Here is a 22,693-nt window from a genome sequence, read left to right on the forward strand (position 1 = left end):
GCAATACAAAATATAGTACATCTTGTTGCATGTTTGTAACACTAGTTTATTTCATACGTTGTAAGTTTTATAGGTTATATTTCAGTATATCAAATGCTTTGTTCTGTGATAGTTAAAACAAGCGATCGGTGGAATGTCTGATCTCTCAGATTTTGAAAGAGAGAAGATTCGTAGTACTCGAAGCATCTGTGAAGAAAATGATAATGACAATATACACAAAACATGGTAAAATATTATCGACGAAGACGAATAGTAGGCCAAACCCAAAGTTGGCTGATAGATAGACGAACAATAAAAATGATTTTGACCAAATAACATAAAACTGCGAAAAATGTGGAGGGGCTAGAACATTCATGGAAGGGCTGCGATTGTGAAATCCTTTATAACAGAAGAAGTAGTGTAACGATCATAAAATCTTGAAACTTGATGATTGGAAGAATCTCTCAACATCTTCTATAATAAACTTCTAATTGAGCATACTGCAGGATGATAATGAGTCAGGAGCGTTAGAATATCGCCAAATAGCTTCTCTAACAAGCATAGTCGTCAAAACACAACTTAACTAAACCGTTATGGGGAGCAGAGAGTGGGAATTCAGTTTTCTACATCACTGAAGCAAATGGCAGAGCTATTGGTACAAAAATGGGACACCGTACGAATCAATTCTGGGAAGAATTGCAGTTGTTTTAAAAGTAAATGGTGGTTTAACACCTTATTAATATATAAATATATAAATACTGTGTACATGTCAGGTGTTTATATTATTTTCTCCGTCCCCTGTTTATCACCTACATATTTGTGTTCAGCGTCATATATATATATATATATATATATATATATATATATATATATATATATATATATATATATATATATATATATATACATTTCGACTGTAAAGTTCCCGACTCACATTTAAAGATATAAATTATGTCAAAAAATACTGGTAATTGGCCCACAAAACAGAAAATATTCATTATTGATCTAAATTTTTTTCTATAGTCTTCAGAATGGGCACCTTGGATCAAAATCGTAACAAATAATTAAACATTTTAAAGTCATTTTCCGACATTGACGGCATTTTTAATGTTTTTATTGAGTGAAAACGATTGGTTTAAAATAGTAATTTGAGTTCTGAAAAAAAAACCAGACGGAGTCATATGAAGTGAATGTAGTTGTTATTTAATGATGCTTATTAAGTTTTGAGTGGACTATTCGTTTACAGTGATAGTCCTATGAGATGGTGCGTTATCATGATGCAAGTAGAGCCGTTTTCTTTTCACAAATCTGGCCATTTTCATACAATGGCGACAATTTACTTTCCCGTTATCATTTCCTTTACATTAGCGAAGACAGCTTCAGTTAAAAATGTTGATGCACGTAATATCGATTGACCGTAATATTGTTCGATGCTTTTTCATCCAGTGTAAGTTAATAATGTAAGTTTAAAAGACACAAAAAAACAGTTTGTAAGTTAGTGATTCAAATAATTTTGACCTCAAGTGTTTTTTTAAATAATCTAGTCCTAGTGCTTTTAACAGTCTAGGCGTTGCCGATTTTAGGTATTAGATAAATCGTTAAAACTCACATTTAAACAGTTTTCCTGTTAGTATTATTGAGTTATTCAGTGATAGAGTCATATAGAGACGCTAATCATGAAACATTCATCAAAATTCATTAAACACTTATAGCCCTTTTGGTGATGCTGCTCCACTATATCCCATTTGTCAGGCTCAAAAGTTCAAAGACAACGATTTTTAGGCACTTTAGCAGTTCATGAATTAATTATATCTAGACGTTTAGTGCTGCAGGAAGGATTATAAAAAGATTGGAAGTAACTAACACACTACTAACTATTAAATAACCGCCACATCATAGTTTTGTTGTTTCTTGGGCAAAATAGTAATGATTTTCTATGATATTTTGCGACTGGCGGATAATCCCATGTGCAAAAAATTATGGGAGTGTCCAGGAGAATCATCCACATCGACACTGAAACGATCAAGTTTTCAAGGCCATACAATTTTACAGTGCATATAGTAGAATCAGAAGGACTTGCTAAAACCGAATGAAACTATTACTGCAGATATCTAACTACATTAGCTGAACAATTTGAGTGACCCATTGTTGCGGAACAGATTAGCAATAGTGAGTGCGACTTCATAGAGATGAATCAAATTAGTTTCTGGGTTAGAGTAGTTGAATGAATTAGAGTAGTTGAATTACTAAATAGTAAGAACTATTACATTATTAGATTTTACCGTTTAATTACATTGAACATAAGAATATATTATCATAAATGCATGAATTGGGAAATCGAATTAGAATAATACATGTCTGTACTCTAGCTGTGAATACTATACACCATTTTAATATTACATGTAGTCAAAAATTGACATTATGAGACTTAATTACCATTATTTGTAACGTGATATTTAAGTAATTTTAGATCTCTCAGTTTATTATTCAATTCTTCTTATAATATTTAATCCATTTTATTAACACTCGACTAAATTAACAATACATTCTTATGTCTTTACATATGTTAGTTTTTGTAACACGATATTTAAGTAACTTTATATCTTTTAAATTCTATAAATATTTGTAGTAATGATATGCAAATAGTAAGGTTGTAATAGATAATCATATGCATTAAATTAATTTAATGAATATCTGATTTAGTAGTATTTCTTAAAATCACAATTTATTAAGATAAATGCAATATTTTTTTAATATCTTACTACACTACTATTGTAGTATATATGTTGTTTGAATAAGTAGTATCACTATATTGCGTCTTCTATGAAAAGGTCGATCGTGTTAATTGTACTTATTTATACAATATTTTTAATATATGCTCAAATACTATGCTGAAATAATTTATATTATATAATAAATAATTTAATTATAGGACTGTTCTAACTATAAGTTATCGTATGCTTGTTAAAATTTACAGTGAGCTTACAATGTACATATCAACATGTGAATACTGGTGGAAATTATTTCGCAGAGGTGATTTTAAGTAAAAGATAAAGAGCCTCTGGGAGCAAATAATAGGATAAAGATCCAAGAAAAACACGACACCTTGCAACAGCAATAAGTGTCAGTTCAAAAACGGGTATATATAAATATGACGTACATGGCAATTATTCAGAGATAATTGAAAAATAATCAACATATTATCTCATTCGATACTCAAGGATATTTAAGATATTTTTACATCATATAGACTTTTTATATTAAATCAGAGTATATGACAAAAATGTACTTATTTTGTTTATTTTGTTATATATATAATCAATATTATTGTAATAACAGGTCAATTGAGAAGTTCCCGGCCTGGCATATAGATGGCGCTACTAGAATAAAATCCATATGTTTTTAGTTAGCCCTAACCCTCAAAAGATGCGTGTATATATTTTACAGCTGTCGGATCATTAGTTCGTGAATTATCATTTTAAGTGAAGCAACTTTTGTTGTTGTGAAAAAATGGATAAAAAGGAATTTCGCGTGTTGATAAAATATTGCTTTTTGAAGGGAAAAAATACAGCAAAAACTTGCCTTAATGGCGAGTTTCCGGACACTGTCCCCAGGAAAATCAACCATCAAGGATTAGTATGCTAAGTTTAGACGTGGTGAAATGAGCACCGAAGACGGTGAACACAGCGGACGCCCAAAAGAGGTTGTTACCGTCGAAAACATTTAAAAAATCCACAAAATGATCCCGAATGACCGTAAATTGAAATTGAATGAAATAACAGACACTCTAAAGATATCAACTGAACGTGTGCATAAAATCATTCACGAATATTTGGGTAGAGAAAACTCTGTGCAAAGAGGGTGCCGCGCGAGCTCACTTTTGACCAAAAACAACGACGAGTTGATGATTCCGGGCAGTGTTTGAAGATGATCAAGTGTAATAAACACGAGTTTTTGTATCGATATGTGACAACGGATGAAACATGGCTCCACCATTTCACTCAGAAGTCTAATCGACAGTCATCCAACAGTCGATTGGCAAAGTTATGGCGTCTGTATGGTGGGATGCACATCGAATACTTTTCATTCACTACCTTGAAAAAGGAGGGACCATCAACAGCGACTATTACATAGCATTATTGGACCGTTTGAAGGACGAAATCGCCGAAACAGCTGCATTTGAAGAAAAAGAAAATGCTGCTTCACCAAGACAATGTACCGTGTCACAAGTCAGTGAAAACGATGACAAAAATCCATGAGTTGGGCTTCGAATTGCTTCCTCGCCCACCGTATTCTCCAGATCTGTCCCCCAGCGACTATTTCCTGTTCTCAGATCTCAAAAGAATGCTCGGTGGGAAGAAACTTTCGTCGAATGAAGGGATGATCACCGAAACTGAGGCCTATTTTGAAGCAAAGGACAAATCGTACTACAAAAATTGTATCGAAAAGTTGGACGGTCACTATAATCAGTGTATCACCCTTGAAGGGAATTATGTGAATAAAAAAAAACTAATTTTGCCAAAAATAAGGCTCCGCTAATGAGTGATTGAAGACAACACATAAAGTGAAAATTCCATTGTTTATAGACAACTGACACATATCAGGATTATTGTCGCTACTGTTTAAAGTATGCCTGAAATCTCATAACGACAGTTCAGAGTAAACTATTTTTCTGATTAATATGAATATACTAACCACCTGAAAACTTGTTTATGTTTTTATCGTCTAGTCATTTTCTGTATTTGATTTTTTTAGTATACAGAACTAAATTTTAGTGCACATAATTGAGATAGTTACATACATAAAATATTATTTGTTTAATTACCAACATAAAACATATTAATAATATCTAAATATGCTGATATGATAAGATCAGACAAATTTATCACGTTTTCTTTGGTGATTATGATACTTCCTGAGAAATCTCAGGAAAGTAAAAAGCAATTCAAATATCATACAATTCTTTCTGTTAGGTATGTAAATAAGTTTTCGTCAATAGAAGCTACTTTTTAGTAGAAATTATCAACAATATAATCTTGCAATATTAGCTACTTTTTATGACTATTTATAAGATGGAGGTTTTTAATCTGAAAAAATTTGCAGTTGGTAATAATTGATAATCTTTAGAATATATAATTATTATTCTAGGTTTTTCGGTAATTGATTTCCTGTTATTTGAACATATATCACTACCCATAAGTATCTCGAAACTACACGAGTTACGTTCCATCAAAATAACAGGGTTAAAAAATTATAACATTTTGGAAATGTCGAGTTTTGTACCTGAAACCGTGCATTTATTGAACGCATTAGTTTTCTTGTTTCATCAAAAGAAAAAATTCGCTCAAAGTCATCGTTTGTGGGCAGATATCGACAATTCAAATGTGGTGATTTCAGCATTTAAGACAAATAATGTTAACGTTTGAAGATGCGTAAACTCAGCAGTTATTGGAGGAAGACCTAGCACAAACTAAAAAATAATTGACAGAGAAGTTTGGTATGAGCCGAGTGGCAACTTGTGAATAATTACAGGCCATAGAAAAAATCCAAAAGGTGGACAGATGTTGACAAGAAGAACATCGTCGGTGAAATACTACTTCAAAGTTATGAAAGAGAGTTATTTCTATGTTTGGGTAACTAAAACGTCAAACGCTAATAAGCTATACTGTTGAATTTGGGTTTAGTAACGAACGTTTAGCTTCGAATATAAGCCCATACCCTATCCAGGCAACATATCATATCATATAACCCAAACAGTTCTATTAATTTAAATTTGTTTTGTTGGTATTTCAATTTTGTTTTGTATTATATATCACAAAATTATATTATTATTTTTGTATTGTTTGGGCTCGGTACCGACTTCAAACTGATGAGTTGGTAGTAGTTAATATAATATTGTAAATAGGTAAATAGGTTTAGGTAGGTATTAAGCTAAATTGTGGGTATATAGTAGAATGTAAAATACATGTAGTAGATAGGTTAAATAAGTTTTTTGTTTATTTTCATTCAGTTATTACAATGATTATTATGTACATATTTTATTTGAAATCATGTTTTTTTGTGTTAAAAATCTCAGTTTGATTATTTTATACTTTTTAGTGAGTTCTGTATTTATTTTTTGAAGTCGGTTCAACTATTTTGTTAAAAATATTTCATTTCTATCTTTATAGTGTTAGATATTTACTCAATAAATTACGCAGTTATTTTATTAAGTATTACAATGGATAGCTCAACTAAAAGTGCAGACCATTTGAGGAAAAATATCAATAAAGAAATGATAATTAAAAATAAGGAACGCTTCATGACTCGAGGTACACTACCTAGTCTAGGTGATCTGACAAATTTTCCAATCATTCTAGAACAAAAAAAAACTAAAAATTCTAATCGTTACACCATACAAACAGCTGCCTACTTCGTTTCTATGACGTCGCATATCATAAGGTTAGCGCTTAAAAAGCAAACTGAACTTTTTACACTAAATTTCATCCGATTTTTCATCACATCAGCTCAGCAATAACATTATAAACAAATATATGATTTAATTTTTTTCTTCTCGATAAAAAATATGTGAAAACTTTATACGTGCCTTTGAAATTTTAGTATTTTCTTGGACTTCACCCCCTTCCTCCAACAGATACTGATTTGGTCCGCAATGGGACCACCTCGGAAGTGCACTCTTTCGAATAAAAAAAGAATTTTGGAAACCGGCCAATAATTGAAGGGGAAATCGGCGAATATACATTAAAAAAATATAAAGCCGAACATCTCCTTCTTCGAAAAAGCACGTCTTACTCGCCATATTCCCCGAACTATGCTACATAAGAAGATATGCGTCTATAAAAAACAGAAAACAGATACAAAGAGAAAAAAACAGTGACTAGCAATTAATTTTAAACAGAACATTTTGTTCACTTCCAACAAATGTTCTAAATTTTGATCAAAAGGGGACTGAACTAATTTATACTTCAAATAACATAATATAAAATAATTGTAAAATAGAAAATTAATTATTTACAATAATTTAGTAAAAAGACAGGATGCTGAATAATGTATTACTTAATAGACTTAAGCACATATATAGATACATTTCCAGTGCCTTTTTGATCTATAATTCGCGCGAAACATTTCGATTAGACCGCATTCCTTTCTGTCGATAGCTCGAAACTATGGTGCCTTTCACATTTACGTAACTGCTCGTTATTTTCCGGCACACAAAAAAGAGCTTGGAGGTATTCCAATTTGGAGGCCGATAGATCGGGTAAGAGCGAGCCGCGACTGCCATTTATTCAGCCAGTGAATAAATCCCCCGGTTCTATTCACGGCGGCGGTGAAAAAAGCCGAATACCCTCCGGATGACAACTAATTATTCAATTTCGCGGCCTCCACCTGATCCGGCCGCTGCCTTTTGGTTTCGTGCGGTTTGAAATAGCGCTGTCTATTCATTTGTCGCCGGTTATTTACGATTCGAGGACCTTTTAAGGTCCTACGGCGCGATTAGTTACGTTCGAAACCGATGCTAGGCAGGCAGCCGCCTTACTCGCCCGATTTATCGCCGATTGGGCGTCAGGCTGGGCGTTCGCGCGTTCCCGGCCCTTTCTCTTTCTCGGCACTCTATATGTAAATGTAAAAACAAGCTGCAGATTGAAAATGAGTGACATCGAACGTTTATAAATCCCTATCATTAACAAGCTCATTCATAATTCGCTTATTTTGTATCACTAACCTGTAATCTTTTACTTAATTTAGATTCTATTCATGTTGCTTATCAATTTTTTAAATTAATTACAACTTACATTAGACATGCTTAGTAAAATCTTATTTTAAAAATTAATTTATTACAACTATTCTGTTACACTTACGTTAATACTCAAGCGAGACGAGTACGGTTTCCAAATTAAAATAAAACTAGACGACTTAAGCTCGAGAATATATTTGTACACTAAACAAGGGTGTGTTGTCCAGTAGCTGTATTGCTTCCACGTTGCTGTGATTTAGCGACCTTTTTTCATGTTTTAAGGCAAAATCACTTCGTATATTGATTTCGAGGTCATTGTGCGTCTCTTTGTCGATTATATAGCGAGAAGCATTAGTAATTAATAGTAGAACTTTGTGTTGGGTGCTTTGAATTACTAGTTAATTTGATGTTTTAGTGCCAGTAAGTCTAAATTGATCTTATGATTGACTGATAAACCAATCTCTTTGATTTTAGGTAAAGTTATGAGTATTTTCCGACTAACCAGTAGAGTTATATGACTTTAAGTCTGCTCTGCGTTTTGTCTAACATGATGTTTCCAATTTAACCTGCTATCGAGATGTATGCGGAGGTATTTAGCTGATTCTGCTTGAGGAATCGCGTATCCGTCAGTGATATAATTACGTTTTTGTCATTTCGTCTATCTACCCTTTATCTTCTACGTCGTGATATCTTTGGTTATCATGTTCTTTAATAATATTTTGATAATATGAGTCTGTTGTCATACAAGTTTTGATTTGTGTAGGTATAAACAATACTTTTACTTAAACAGCTTATTTAGAAGAATAATAATCGAATGAACTATTTGTATTAATAACATAACGAAAATATTATAATATAAAACATGCCACTACCTGAACTCACTCATCAGTAGCGTACCAGTCGCACATTCCTTTCAACAAATGCCCTATTTATTACTTTATCACACTCCTTTTAACACACAGTTAACGATTTTGTCAGTTACACGTAGTAAGTAGTTCCTCTTCTAGATCTTCCATAACCTTTGTGATATCAGATTCATAATACAAGAAAAGTTCTTTAATTCTGCCTAGCTTTACGTTCTTTTTTTTTAGATAGTTATATATACTCTCAACACGTTCTATATTTTTTCTACTGAATAATGGATGGATATAAAAGAATGATATGACTCGTTCACGAGTTTACTCGAGAGCCCCATGAAAAAAAGATTTTCTATATAAAGACACAATCTTTAGCTTTTACTGATTATGATACTTCCTCCCCTATATTTGTTCTAAATAAACTTTAGACAAATAATAACTAAATCTGTAAGTGATGTTTCAAAATTATTCTTACAGCTCTTGCCTCCGACTTTCTTTAGCCAATAATGTTAACAATAGCTATTTTATTTAGATGTGTCGTTACTAAAAGAAAACAAAGAATATCTTTGGTTATCACGAATCTCCAGTTATAAGTATGAAGTGAATACGAATGAACCTTATAAATATTTTTTAATTTTTTGTATTAATTACACAATGACTTTGACCCTAATCTGCTCTGATTTTTGTCTAACATGATGTTTCAAATTTAACCTACCACCAAGATGTATTCCGAGGTATTTCTGCTGATTCTGCTTGAGGAATCGCGTATCCGTCATTGATATAATTAAGTTTCTGTCCTTCAGCAGTTTAGAGCAGATACAGGAGTGGTCCCAAGACGCTATTGGAAATACCTCTTTATGCGAGACTAAATTTTCTTTCGAAATATAAGATTCCAACAGTGCACCTGGTTGATTGTCGAGTGGTTAATGCGAAATCCAAACTGGAAATCTGGTATTTCTATAAATGGTTTAATACGTTTTAACAGCAAGTTCTCAGATAATTTTGGTATCTCAGGTAGCAGTGAAATAGGCTTTTAATGTCCAACTTGTTGTGTCGGTTTATCAGGTTCTTTAAGCATAATTATTCGAGCAACCTTACAAAATTCCCGAAAATGCCTCAGTCTTAAGCAAGCATTGAATATATATGTCAACATAATTATTGTTTTTCGTGGCAGATCTTTCAATAACCCAAGTGAAATATTATTGTAGCGACCTTGAGGCATTTCAAGTTTAACATCGTGGAATAACGGTCAACAACGTATAACTCCAGATGTTGAACACGGGCGGGGTGCCAGCAGCGACAACTAGAACACGATAACGAATAGCTGGCAGTCCCGAGACCTTTATCTGTATGGAATGATATTGAAGGGTATTTCCATTATTCAGTACCCGACCATCGTTTGGTTTAAACGTGCCTCCATCGACTGCCCAAGCCTCGTCACCAGGTAACACCGTTGCTATCCGTTTTATCCATTTTGTATTTTCCACATTTTTATATTACTTCAATAAATATCGGTCACATATTGTAAACACCACTGTTTCATTTCGTCTTAACTCCATTCACCGAAACCCTAAATTATCATTTCCTGGAGCCTTTTTGGGACGATTGAGCTTGTTGTCAATTTCTCTGAAATCAGATTTACAGCTACATCGGGCTGATTATATCTACTGTAGATTCTATATTATTCGATTAGAATTCGTTAGCTAAATGTGGCTAATAGCTGCTTTAATTCTGCTTTTTCATCGTTGCGTCGAACCCATTCATTTCGATCATTTGTAATAGGCGGTAGCTTATCAAATGTTTGATTTTAAATAATTTGACAGTCGTAATAGCTATAATATTTTAAACATTTTAGTGATTTGATACTCTAAGCAAGAGCAACATTAATAATGAACGTGGGTTTGTTATTAATAGTAACCATATTACTTTTGGGTGTGATACTTTGATTGATTGATGACCTATCCAACACTCATGGTTAATACGTACAAATGGAACTATAACGGCTTAAACACAAAATAATGGAATTGATATACACCAGATTAATTCTTATAAATACTTTGATATAATTATTCTTGAAAAGTGTTTTATAAGACCTTTACCTCTATGAAAATATATAAACAGATAATAGATAACCTTTTAAACAAGTAATAGACAAAATTCTGACAGAATGGCAGAGCGGATTTCGATTTAAGACGAATAAGTAAAAAAGTACAACCTTTAAAAGCAGATATATCTAGTACCATTGATTTGGAAAAGGTATTTAACAGACTATGAAAAAAATATTGAGCATTATAACAAAGAGGAGTAAGTAATTATCACTACCTAGTATAAAACAAAGTCGCCTTTTCTGTCTCTATATCCCTATGTGCGCTTAAATCTTTAAAACTACGCAACGGATTTTGATGCGGTTTTTTTCAATAGATAGAGTGATTCAAGAGGAAGGTTTATATGTATAATACATGCATAATATACTAAGGCAACATTGCTAATTTTAGAGGTATCTAACGTGATGTCGTAAGTTAACCTATTTTTTTAGGCTTATTTAGCAATTAGCAAAAACGCTGCCTAACCCTACGAGTTAGATCAAATTAATGTACTACATGTACTATGTGTATTTATGGTATTGTACACCATAAAAAGGTCTACAAAAAAGTCCGCGATGGTATATGTTTATCTTTTAGGGATAACCCACATTAACCATTTTTATTGTTTACTTTTTACGTGAGAAAATGGCTTATTTACGAAGCTATTTTAAGCAATACGGCATTAATCCTTATCGAATTAAGTACCTTAAATACAGTGTGCAATTAATATAGATCAATATGGTTCCTTACAGCATGTAAATTAAACAAATATTTTCGGAGATATTACAAATTTAAAATTTGCGTTTAAATGTGTAATGTAATAAAAATTGTATGAATTTAGATATTCCAAAGATAGCAGGAAATCTTCATAGTAAGTATAGGGGAAGAGGAATTGTTTTACTCCAAATTTAATGCGTGCAGGCCAAGGGCAGTAATGAATGAACCAAAAATACTGGATCGATTTTCATCATGTTTTCATTGAGTGACATAGGCATATATATTTTATGCCCGTGCAAAGTCGGAGCCGGCCGCTATGTTTTTATATACAACGTTCATATTTTTTCTGTAGTGTATTTAATTTAGTATCAGCATTGCACCCGTGCGAAGCCGGGGCGGGTCTCTAGTAAACGATAAAATAATACAAATAATATATACAGGACAAACACAAATGCTGTAATTATGGACAATAAGGAACACTCAAGAACTCAAGCAGGACTAAAACAAGGAGGACGTTACAGTCCAATATTGTTCATAACATTTATGGTTGAAATAATAAAAAATATCATTGTCCAAAAGTATTGCAAATTGTTTACAAAAACATGAAAAAATTGATTTTTCAGTAGGAAATTTTGCTGATAATCCATGGGTAATATTAAAAATTAGGATGAGAGAAACTGAAATAAGACTAAACCTCACCATATATACTTTAAAACAATACATAGAAAACATACAGCACTGCTGGTAAATCATTTAGAGCGCATAAGGCCTAGAACTAAGATACATAGAATTAAAAAATAGTGGACCTAATTAGACGGTAAGTATTTTTGGTGTTGTATCATCCTTATGTATATAATTCGAGTTTATCGCCATGACTTAATTAAAACAAGTGCTCTAGTTTAATGGTTTGAAATTTGTCAAAAAAATGCGTCAGTTATTTGCATTTTGTAATAAAAGGTAGAAAAAACGTCACCTCAAAAACCAATTAATATAAAATGATTGAGATTGTGATCTGGCAGTATCTTTATTTGGAGATGATAATGGAGAACATTAATTTACTAATCCATTAAAATAAATAACAAATATTGTTCATAACATATTATATCAAATAAATTTAGTTTAGAAATAGGATACTATAATTAAGAGAAAAAAATATTAAAGATATTGAACAATCAGCATAATAATTATGGGAAAAATTAAACCAATAGAAAAATATGTAGTATGTAGCTTTTCTTTGAGGTGTTCCGTTTGTGCGTACTTAATAGATATATTAATTAATAGAAATGAAGTAATTAGTGCGATAGTGAAAGGCCCAATACTGATAGATCCTGTTGGTACCAGTTCCAAGTACCGTAATGGCGATTGTATTAATTATTCTACGGTGTGAAAACTGTAATTATTACAATAATAGATATAGAAATAAATGTAGTTTCAAACAATTTTTATTTTAAAGGAAAAAGCTTAAGCCAACCCTTGTAACAGAAATCATTATGCAGGTATTTGGTTCACCTTTAGATCCTTTTTTTCTGTTCCTCTGAATCACCTTTTGATGAAATAACAGGTGCTTAAAAAAGGAAAAAAAGGTAGTAAGTCACGTCTGCATTGCATTGATTTTATCTATACAGTCTAGACTGATAGTGTTTAGTCTGTAATTGATTTATTCGGTTTCTGTTATATCTGTTAAAGCATAAAATTATAGGTGTAAGAATAGTAATATTTGGTAATAATTATTTTCGAGTTTCGAATAAGATTATTTATATCTTCATATAATATTTTATACATTATTACAATCAGAATACATTAATTTTATCATTCATTAATGTTATTTTATTGTTTCTTCTCTGGATAGTTTCATAATTAACATAATAATTTTAGAAAATAATATGTGTTTGTGTACGATAATATCATAGATAATAAATATTAATGAAAATGGTCATAAAAGTCATAAAGTGTCATAATTAGGCCCATTGTTGGTCAATTTAGTGAGTGGATTTATTCCAAAAATTATTTTTATAGTATAGTTTATATATTTTTATAGATTATATATATATATATATATATATATATATATATATATATATATATATATATATATATATATATATATATATATATATATATATATAAACTAAATGTGTTCATTAAATGTAAAGCTTAATATGTTTAATATCGATATTGAATTCATCCGTTACATTTTATAACATCAATATTCGGACCCTAACAACCGAGTTAATATAAAATGTAATCACACTACATCACGGATATTTCACGCTAACCAGCCCACGTATATTCAGCAAAACCATATTGGAAACTTCCTTTTCGCGTTGGCGCTTGAAGTAAATCAAGAAGCGGTCGCTCGAAATCTCATCCGATCTCAGGAATATCGTTTCCTGAAAGGCGAGAATACCGATCAGGTATCAACAACGTTCTCGGACACCGTTTAAAATACCGACTGCTACTTCTTTTTCTTTCGTCCGTCCGCTGCTTCTTCGTCCGCTTCTTCCTGTGCGCCCGCTTTGTCTTCGGGAGATTTACGGTGGTCGTGTCCATTTTTTTCGTCGGCGTTCAATAGGTGATAAATCCGATGAGTAACTTTGAAATGTTTAACATTATCTATATTTATATTTCTGTTGTTGTTGTGTTCGACGTTTTTATTCGTTTCAAGTCGGGGAAACGCCTAAATTGTAATTCCTACACAAACTACTGTATTTACCAAACCTTGCTCCTTCTATTGGTTATATGTTTTGTTTATAAAATGGTTTGAGTAAGCAGCATATGGTACGTCATAAAGAGAGATAAACATCTAATCTTTTGGACTATAATATAGATTAGATGACCTAGTAAATATCATATTACCTACATATATCTTGCAAATATTCTCTGATAACAACAATAGCTACTTCATCGACTGTCAGTGAATTAAACATCTTCCCATGCTCACCGACAGATGTTTTTTCGGGTCTGATGACGATATTATGGCAGTCAGACGGCATCCGATCTAATGCTATTTTGAACATTTTTAGTTCTTGGATAATTGTTCGGTTCACTGTTGGATAGTAGGCACAATGTCTATTAAATTTTCATAAAATAGATTTGTCAAAATTGCAGATTTGGCTTTGAATCTGCAATTGTTTAATTTTCTGCTAACTTATTTATGAAATAATTTCTAGTACTTGTAGACTATTATTATACAATAATTGCCAATACGCTGTGATAAATTCCAAATAAATATTTATAAACTGTGTTCGAATATATGACATAAACTTATTCATACAATTAGTTTATAACCATAGTCATTATTACTATAATTATTATCCAATCTATTTAACAGATAAGTTCTATATTCGAAAGAAAATATAGTTTAAGGTCTTGATATGCAATCTACATATCAGCACTATGTTGTATTAGATTATTGCCAATTATTGTCAATATGCCTTTGAAAGTAAATATGTGATTATCCCTATCGAGACTTTTAAGTGGATGTTACACTAAATCATCACATGCCTTGAAATTAGTGACAAGCTTGACCTGCTAGTACATTTAATGGAACAATTATTGAAATGTAGGAAATGTCGTATTAATAAGAAGAAAGAGTGAAGCAGGATAAGTTGGCTAAATAACAGTAGTAGAGTCATACAGTACAGTTCTGTATTAGTTTAATTAGAATAAAATCGCTAAGGTTTAACTATTATACAACATTCCTAAAAAAAATTATACAAAAAATATCGGCGAAAAATTTCAAATATAAATTAATATAAAGCAATATTTAAATATTTTGATACTTCTTCACTCCAAAGCTACCTTTCCGCGCAAAATTAACTTGTCGGCAGGGGGGGGGGGGTTCAGGGGGCTTAAATCTTAAGACAGAAGATTAGATTGTTCATATCGATATTTTAATTTGCAATTCAAAAATTTATTACTCTTATTTACAACTATCGATGTTTTCGATAAAAATTGAAAAATATCGGCGAAAAATTTCAAACATAAAGTGATATAAAGCAATATTTAAATAGTTGCTAAATCCTTAGTTTATTCAGATTTAAGAAATGGGATAGGATTGTCTAGATTAAGTTATTTTAACCATACGTACAATGGAGCCTTCATATAAATATGTCTTTACATCAATGTGATTTTATTTATTAGCGCATGGGCGAAAATAACTCGACAAGTGAACGAGTAAACGGCAATTGTATTTTCTCGCAAGTATGGTACTTGGCTTTTTCAATCCTTTTTCGGTATTGATACATGCTGCAGAATCTAGAACATCTTTGTCTGAAAAGAGAAAGCTCTTATTGCCACTTAGTTCTCGAGAAGCTGGTGATAAGTGTGTCTAATGGCTTAACGATACGGTACAAAATGTTATTTATTTGGTTTGTAGGCGACGTAAATCTCGACGACATTTCATTGAAATTTAATTTTTCTTTAATTGACCTATTTAGTGTAAAACAATAACAGAGCAGCAAAGAAAGTCGGTTTAGTTTTGCCTCTATTAATTAATATATTTATATAAAGTTCTTCTATAGAGCAAAAGGAAACTGTGCAATTATCTTATTAATATAACATTATTTATAAAATCTTTAATTTAGAAGAAAATTAAAGAAAATCAACGACATATGCCAGTAAAGTAATATTTTCGGCATGTGTTACTTGATTTAATCAAAATGCTTCAATAAAAAGAAAACTATCGTGGGAAGTCTGTTGGTTGTTGAAAGTATTGAAATTTAAGATGAATAAATATTGTTAATTTTAATAAGTTTTAATAATACTTTTAATACTGTTAAGATTCTATTATAATATATAAATAATATTTATTTGCTAGTTACTGTAATTATTGGAAGAATATCAGGCTTAACGCAAGAATAAACTGAAGCAACATTAGATACTTATTGAGTTAAATTAAATCGTCTGAAATTATTGGCAGTGATACAACCATTTAATAATTTAACTCAAAGAATGAGCTAAATTTTCTGGACACGATAAACTGAGAAAGGTATAAAAGTTTCTTGATATAAGATAGCAGAGTATGAATTGAAAGACTGAAAGGATTATTGATGTTTTTATAAACTTCTCAGTGATTGTTTTCGTGATCTGAAAGACCTGGTTCTCAATGTGTTTTGTTGATTCTAACATACCATGAGGTATTTAGAATTATACCCAACACTGATTGTGATCTGTGAAAACGAATAATTATTTGAGACTTATAGATGGTTTTATCTTCACATTAGTAGGATATGTTCATACGTTCTCGATATACTAAAACATGTATCACTGATTTGATGATGATTATTTATGAATGATCTGATCTAACTGTCTTAGACTCTGATTGGAATGAAGTATGTAATATGTCGAATTCTAGTAAGTAATGTAATTTCATTTGAAACTGAAACTGACTCTTTTCTGAAAATTATGAAAAATTGTATAAAAAATGAAAGTTAATGAAAATGGAAAAATGAAAATGAAAAGAAAAATTAAAATCTACTAATTTTCAACGAAATTATTAAAATATTTATAATTAACTATAACACTTAAACTGGCAGGAAATAAAGTTGCACTAAGTAAAATTTCAAATAAATGGTTGAAAACATCTAGCCAAATATTCTTCTTTGTATTGTTTGTTCATGTTAGTTTAGCTGCCAATATTTGTATGAATAGTTTTTGAGAAATAACTTATTGAATAAAAATTGCTACAATTTATAAGTAGTATAAAGACACTTAACAAGGTTAAGATTTAACAAAGCCTTTTTAAACTTCATATATATTGATGTACAGAAGAAAATAAGGCAAGATAATTGTTTATATCATGATAGAGTCTGAATTGATGATGAAGTTGTAAGTTGGTTTACATCCATTATCTGATAGATTTATAAAAAAAAGTGTTAAAATTTCTGGTTAATTTTAGCTATTTTGAACACTGGAGGTCATTAAATTATTAGTAAAATCAATAATGACAATGATACTAATCATATACCGGTTATTTGAGATTTGTATCCGCCAAATATACACATATATAACGAAAACTGAATAAAAAAAATTCCCATCCCTTATATTTACTAAATTTGGCTATTTTTTACCTCTAAAAAAATTTTCAACAAAAAACTCCACTAAAAAATAGTTATAGTCCTTCCAATGAAACAGTCAATGAACGTAATCAAAATCGTTGAACGTATTGCCAAATTCAGTTTATAAAAACGCAAAATCCTTTTAAACTCGGAGCATTTTTGTTTCTTATTTTGCTAATTAGCATTACTCTAATTAAAAAGAGACAGGATGAAGTCTGATGCATCCGAACATGTGAACAAATCGCTTTATGAAATTTGATTTGTGTTAGTATTGGTCAACGCCGTTATCACATGTTAATGTAAATATAAGAAAGCAACTCTAACCTACAAACTATTGTGGTTCTTTAATTAACTGTGGTTTAAGTTTAAGTTTAAGTCCTTCTATAAAAACGCATTAGATGTACCGTAATGTTAAAATAAATTATATTTTATAATGTTATTTTTATTTCACTATTTTATTTACATTAGTATTTTGTTGTCAGATTCAAAATATCGAAAACTTAATAATTACGAAACTATATAATAAAATTTGGTGCGGCAACGTTGCCTTATAAATTTTGACGACGTGTATTGGCTGTTTTATTAGAAATACTATATACCTTAAATATGTTAGTTATATAAATATTAATTGTAAGATTTTATATTGTGAAAAAAAGCGCGGTAATATGAATAACAAATACTTTTAAAATATTGCAAATAGAAATTCTGAAAGCTTATAAAAATACCTTCAATAGTTGTTTGATCTTAATATTGCTACATCTTATATTTTTATGAATCCGCTATATATTCCACCATTTAAATACATCATTTTACCCCAGTAGATTAATTATTTTAGTTTAAAAATGAGAAACCAATCGATCAGCATTAAATATACTTGTTTTAATAGAGCTAATTTATGTTACAGATATCAAGACATAAAAACTGGTCATATTTTTCTCAGGCAATAAGGTGAAGGTTTTTTTCGTTTTATATTATTATTCGAGGTATTTTATAACAGTTGAAAATATACATAATATTTCTTCTCTTTTATGGGACTTGACTAGCAATAGAGAGTAGTTTTGGTGAGAAATAGTTTTATGGAAATGTTTAATGCATAACATTATCTTACACCACTTTTGTGGGTTTTTTATTGTTTAACACATAATCATTTAGTCCAGTATTCGACAATTTTTGTACTGTGTCATGGGAACTGGTGACCTTTGATTCGGTTTTTGTACGAACTTAACTTATTAAGAGAAAAAATGTTTCAACATGATTAAATTTATAAAGCAATAGTTCGTTCTTATTTTTTTTTATGGCGCTACAAAATGTAAGCCAAACAATATGGGTAATAAAGCGTGGTATAGTTTATTCAAACTGCTAGCTTGAGTAATTGGTAACGTTTACGTAACTATTACTATAGAATTTTATAGGCAATGATTGATGTATATTTTGTATTAAAAAAATATAAAACATTTTAGAGGTGCTAGAGTATATTTTTTATTTCATCAAATATGGTTTGAGATGTATCCAAGTGTTGTGTTTTTTAATTCGGGATTATACTAAATTGGCGATGCTATATAATTTATAATGCCTATTTGAGAATATGCGTTTTTGCCCAAATTATTGTAATTATGTGCTGAAGAACGAATTTTGAGACGCTGGAGATTTCAAAATTGTTGTGTGAGTTATTGGATCAATGTATATTGATGAGCGTCACGTATGACCACAGTGCGATAATTGGCGAATTACAATTTAAGTTTTCAAGAAGATTTTGTGGACCATCGCTCATGTATTTCTTTTTGGATATTGAAATAATTTCATAATACACGCATGGCTGATTACATTGTGAGGTAAGGCCTTGAAGATGCTTTGATCATAGTGAAAAGCGGTCTTCGAACATTCTTTATCAGTATACAAGAATATGCGTTATATCGCGTAATGAGATGTAGTGTTTATATTAAGACCGAATGACGTTTTGTGTGAGACCTTCAAAATATAGGGGTTTGATTTATGGTAGAATAGATTTAAATCTTCATTATCGTTTTGTGTTAGCCGTTCAACAGTCGCGACTTCTATGGTGAAATGAAATAATTTTTGAAGTAAAATAAAGTTTTTCTCGTGTTACAATCATATTTGTTTGAATTAGAGTTTCATAACTTAAATATATTGTTAATGTATCATTGCTAAATATTTAACAAAAACTATAAAAATTATAAACAAAAGCCTTATTGGCCCCCCTCGACCCCAACAGATCCTGATTTGGTTTCAGTAGACCACCTCGGAAGTGCACTCTTTCGAATAAAAAAAGAATTTAGAAAATAGACCCACGATTGACGGAGAACCTCCTCGTTTTTCGAAGTCGGTTAGAAAATCTCTACAATATGAGATATTTCTTTAAATGTTTTTTCCCTAAAGTAATTGAGTATTGATTACTAATTATTGCTAAAGCGACGATTAGTTATTTAATAGTATATTTGATAGTGCGAACAAAATGGACAAAAAAGAACAGATTATTCTTAACTTATAGGTTTGATTACGTTTCAGATAGATGATGAAAAGGAAACATCGATAATAACAACATTTTGTGGTATTTCTTGTATTTCTCGATTCAATTATAGATATTTTAGGTTTATAAAATCAATCAAAAATCACTGCGGTTTTTCCAATTTTATAAAAGTTTTTTTATTTCTTTAGACATTTCAAAGCTGTTTTTTTTTGTACATGTTCAGATGATGTTTAAAGTGAAAGGTAAGCAATTTAGATACATTTTATATGATATTAGAAAGCATTATCAATATCAGTCAATCAGAAATATGTATACCTCTTTTAATAGAATAAACATATTTAAAAAACATGATATTGAATTTAAAGTTGTTTTATAAATTAATAGTTATTTTTATTTTAATTCAAATCAGTAGCAATAAAATTGATGTCTTTCTGTTTTAACAATTTCATTTTGATGAATTAACTATATATCAGTGTAAATAAAAACATGCACTTATTTTTAATTTTTGTTCATTAACAAATAAAATTCAGTAATTTTATAGATGAAAAATCGAAATGAGTTTTTGATAATAAATAATAAAAAATATTGGTGTCGCTTATAATATAATCTGTTAATTAATTATATTTAAAATAGGTATATCCTAATTTGTTTGATTTCAAATTTCATTTATAAATAAACTAGTAGTTTTATTATAAAAATATATATCTAATATTATTCGTTGTGATCTTTAATTTTTTAATTATTGCTATTTTTATCATTAAAAATATTTTATGTTGCTTTTAACTTTGCTTTGTTACAGTTAAACACTTGACAATTGATCAAATATATCGTATTAGGGAGTAATTGAGAAAACTTTTGATGAATACTTATCTTATATTAAAATGCTATATTTCAAATTTCTATGTCCTTAAATGTGTAGTTAAAAATTAGTCGCTACAAGTAACAAAATTAAAACAGTTGTAAGTAGATTATATGCAGTAGTCGATAACATTAATGAATTCACTAAGAAATGGCATATAAAACAAAATGCTATGATGTCTACACATACAAAAACAGGCTATCTTCCAGAGGTAATTGGGTCTAGATACAAAATACTTAGGCATTGCACTTAAAGTTCAAACAGAATTTTAAAAAGAAGCGAGCGGGAATTTGAGGATCAAAAATATGGTGTTTTTTTGAATGACGAATTACTACTCCACAAAAAATTGTTATTTTATAAACAAATTTTGAAGCTTATGTAGACCTACTATGTGTAACATATCCATATAACAAAGAAATCCAATATCAATATGATCCAAATTTAACAAAACGAAGTTCTTCCTAGTTACGTCATGTTGTTAAGGCCTCATAGTATATTAGAAATAAGGACATCTACAAAGACCTAAGGGTTCCAACAGTTCGCGAAGAAAAAGAAGTGAGATTGCGAAAATATAAAAACGTTGAAGTACTACATCTGCTTGACAATAGTAGTCCTAATCGGAGATTGAAGATGCAGAAACCCTTTGAATTAGAACAGTTAAGCCATGTTTAAATGAATAGGCAGAGGTTATAACTAAATTCGGATGTGAAATATTAAATCTAGACTTTAAGAGCAATATTAACGATAAAAAACTAGATAACAAGTCAATTGAAAAGTCCTCGGCCTGACATATAGATGGCGCTACTAGAATTTATATGTTTATATTACATGTTTGTATGTTATGTTTTTTATGTTTTTGATAGGATTTTTAGTTAGCACTAACCCTCAAAAGATACGTGTATAAATTTGACAGCTGTCGGATCATTAGTTTGTGAATTATAGCATTTTGAGTGAAGCAACTTTTGATATTGTGAAAAAAATGGGTAAAAGGAAATTTTACGTGTTGATAAACTATTAGTTTTTGAAGGGAAAAAATACAGTTGAAGCAAAATTTTGGCTTGATATCGAGTTTCCGGCCACTGCCCCAGGAAAATCGACCGTCAAGGATTGCTATGGTAAGTTTAGACGTTGCGAAATGAGCACCGAAAACGGTGAAAGCTCAAAAGAGGTTGTTACTAATGAAAACATTAAAAAAATCCACAAAATGATCTTGAATGATCGTAAATTGAAATTGAATGAACGTGTACATCATATCATTTACGAATATTTGGGTATGAGAAAGCGTTGTGCAAAATGGGTGCCGCGCGAGCTCACTTTTGACCAAAAATAATGACGAGTTGATGATTCGGAGCAGTGCTTGAAGATGATCAAGCGTAATAAACCCGAGTTTTTGCATAGATATGTGACAATGGATGAAACATGGCTCCATCATTTCACTCCGAAGTCCAATCGACAGTTATCTGAGTAGACTGTACAAGATGAACCCACTCCAAAGCGTGGAAAAACGCAACAGTCGTCTGGTCTGCATTTTGGGACGCGCATGGAATCATTTTCATTGACTACCTTGAAAAAGGAAGGACCATCAACAGCGACTATTATATGCTCGCCGAAAAACGGCCTCATTTGAAGAAAAAGAAGGTGCTGCTTCATCAAGACAACGCACCTTGTCACAAGTCAGTGAGAATGATGGCAAAAATCCATGAATTGGGCTTCGAATTGCTTCCCCATCCACCGTATTCTCCAGATCGCAGAAATTCAGGTCTATTTTGAAGCAAAGGACAAATCGTACTACAAAAATGGTATCGAAACGTTGGAAGGTCGCTATAGTCAGTGTATTACCTTTGAAGGGAATTATGTTGAATAGAAAAAAATAATTTCGCCAAAAAAAATGTGTTTTACTATGGTAGGCCGGGGA

General features: G+C 30.8%; 1 protein-coding gene across 2 annotated transcripts in view; it reads right to left on the reverse strand.

Moving 5' to 3' along the window:
- Positions 1 to 22,693, reverse strand: part of esn (espinas) — a 445,040-nt gene that overhangs the window by 139,133 nt on the left and 283,214 nt on the right. The gene's annotated exons all lie outside the window — the stretch shown is intronic.

This window comes from Rhynchophorus ferrugineus, unplaced genomic scaffold (genome assembly GCF_030347505.1).
Source record: "Rhynchophorus ferrugineus isolate W39M unplaced genomic scaffold, kcgeb_rfMv2 rfM4, whole genome shotgun sequence".
Taxonomy (NCBI): Eukaryota; Metazoa; Arthropoda; class Insecta; order Coleoptera; family Curculionidae; genus Rhynchophorus; species Rhynchophorus ferrugineus.